The sequence below is a fragment of the Octopus bimaculoides genome, chromosome 14, assembly GCF_001194135.2.
Source record: "Octopus bimaculoides isolate UCB-OBI-ISO-001 chromosome 14, ASM119413v2, whole genome shotgun sequence".
NCBI lineage: Eukaryota > Metazoa > Mollusca > Cephalopoda > Octopoda > Octopodidae > Octopus > Octopus bimaculoides.
The window spans coordinates 5444738-5447424 of NC_068994.1; the positions used below are offsets into that span (position 1 = coordinate 5444738).

The 2687-nt window shown below is 33.7% G+C and overlaps 1 long non-coding RNA gene across 1 annotated transcript; it reads right to left on the reverse strand.

Annotated features, from left to right (window-relative positions):
- On the reverse strand, positions 1–2681 carry LOC106882201 (uncharacterized). Its single transcript, XR_001410964.2, has 3 exons — positions 2480–2681; positions 1309–1452; positions 1–861 (listed from the first exon to the last, which is right to left on the reverse strand). It is a non-coding gene; the product is annotated as an uncharacterized LOC106882201 (long non-coding RNA).
- Positions 2682–2687: the final 6 nt, after the last annotated feature.

Genomic DNA, 2687 nt, shown 5'->3' on the forward strand with positions numbered 1-2687 from the left:
GTAGCCCTGCTGGAAGGGATCTATCATCAGAAGTATTACTCATGTGGCCATCTAGTTTTTCTTTAGATATTGTGTACCTAGTTTTATATTATCTAATGTATGCTATTTTTATTTCAAACAATAGTGTGTAGTGTAAGGGATGATCCACTGCTATTTCTAGCAGATTATACAAACATTTAAATGTTTTCCGCTGGGACTGTTTATTTTTCAGTCAGACCTGGTTGAGCGAAGCTTACTATGGCGCTTATTCATTCCTCTAAGTTAATTCTTCTGCATCTATGGCTGCACTGCTTTAGGAACTGCTCCAAGTACATTAGCATTTATTCAACTATCTCTTGTAGTGCATTGTTATCATTAGGTAGTGATCATTTGGTTTGATTGGTGACGACTAAGTTTTGGGGTTTTTGATGAAAAAAGGGCTTCTGCTCCCATTTTATTAATTAGAAATATGTATGTATCTAGACAATGAAAGTTAATTGTAAGATGAGCCTCCCTTTTTTTTCAGAAACAGTGTATGTACTGTTACAACACGCATTATACCAGTCTCCTTTTAAGGAGGTGAAGTATACTTCTCTGAATATTTTGCCGGTAGTTCCATCACGTCAAGGGATCACGTAGGTACACCACCCATATTGGCTCACGTTCAGTTTGGTGCTTGGAGCACAGATGTGATGATGATTAGAGGAAAGAAGACATTGGTCAATTTATTCTAGCGGTAAACATTCATCAAAAGTAGAGTCTATAGCGTGTTTATTGCGACAATGCAAGTAGAAAATGGCTGTTTTCCATAGTGCAAAGTTCTGATTTACTTTGGTCATCTTTACTTTCGGAATAACAAAGAATCTAGACAGTCTGCCTTTGCTGGGAATGTTAAAACAATATATATATATATTTGAAACAAGAGTAAATTGTATATTTGTAAAATGAACAGAAAGACTGATAAACAACAATTGAGACTGAAATGTTAAAATAGGGAAAGACACAGAAGAAGGGAAGAAAGATATTACAGGGAAAGCAATCTGTGCCATAAATAGTTGTAAGATTTTTAATATATTTCCGCATAAAAACTAATATCTCGGTGGTAATAGTAGAAAGTAATCGAGTTAATGAGAAAGATTAAGTCCTATAGATTTGCCAAACAGAATTTTAAATAATGACCATACCAAATCATATAAGATTGATAAAGTTAATATTCAAAGGTTATTGCGGATATGGATATTTCTAGAAACTAATATAAGAAAGATTTGCAATGAAATGTAATAATCCCTCAGTAATATTATTGAAGAGGAGATTAAAAGTTTATCTAACCTTTGCACTTATGGTGAAGAACAGACCAGTAATATCCTATCATGCAACCTTCCTCACAGCGTCCAGTGACTTCATCACATTTAGAACCTTCACAGTGTTCACAGCGTTCCATACACATATCTCCATAGAATCCAGGAGCACATTCTGCAATAACAAAAATGATAAAAAATGAAAATATCACGGTTAGTGTATATATTTCACTAACGTTAGCATCTAATATTCAGTTGTAACGATATTTTATAGAATGAATATGGTTTAAATTTAATGATAATTTGTGGATATCTTGATGTCACTGATAGATCAAATATTACATATAATTATATAAGATGATGACTATAAATTTACATCTGCGTTCATGCTGGAGAAAATGCTTAGTGACATGTCATCCGTCTTTACGTTCTGCGTTCAAATTCCGGCGGAGCCGATTTTTACTTTTCGGGGTTGATAAGATAAGTACCAGTCAAGCAATCGGGTCGATGTAATCGACTTGACTCCTCTCACCAAAATTTTAGGGCTTCAAAGAAGAAATAAGGAGTAATCTTTTAGTGACCTCAAAAATGAACATAACCATGCAGAGGGCGAATATTTGAAAACACATCATCTTATCGAATCATGTAAAATGAAAGAAGATGAGTGAATGAAAGTTGGAGAGAGTGTAATGGTACATAGAATTGTATATTTAGTTTATATAGTGAAATATTTGTTATATCAATCGTAATTAGCTTTATCAATGCTCCAATCAATACCAGTGGGAAGTTTTATGGTCAACAGAATGACTTTGCTCATTGGATATAGAGTTCTTGACTGTAGGTAAGCAGTATGCCAGTATATTTGACAAGTGTTTGCTTAACCTGTAACAGAGAATTGAAATCGTATCACTAAAGCGTTACTATTTAGGAAAACCAGGGCGGAGGAGGGGCAAAGAGGTGGGGAAGCAGAAAGATTTCAAAACCGAACCAACTATCTAATGGTAATTAGTATGTTCATTTATGTTCGGAGTTCAAACCCCGCTCTATATATTTTACCTTTTAAACTTTCAGGATCGATTACAGTTATCAGTCAAGTATGGAAGTCAAGATAATCGGTTGTACTTTATCTCAAAATCGATAGCTCTGTAACATTCTCATAAATCAATATTTACCAAGTGAAATAACAAATAAACATAACTTACGTATTACTTCCACTTCACATAGAGTAAGCATTTTATTCCATCCATCTAACGATATTTTGACATAACTTGAATTGAGTGGTTTTCTACATTTAATATGAATTACATCTTTATCGTATTCAGAATAGATACTTTGAAAACAAAGTGATGATCCAGCATAAACTTTAAATCCTTTCAGCCTGTCACCTAGAACCAAAATATAAGAGCAAAA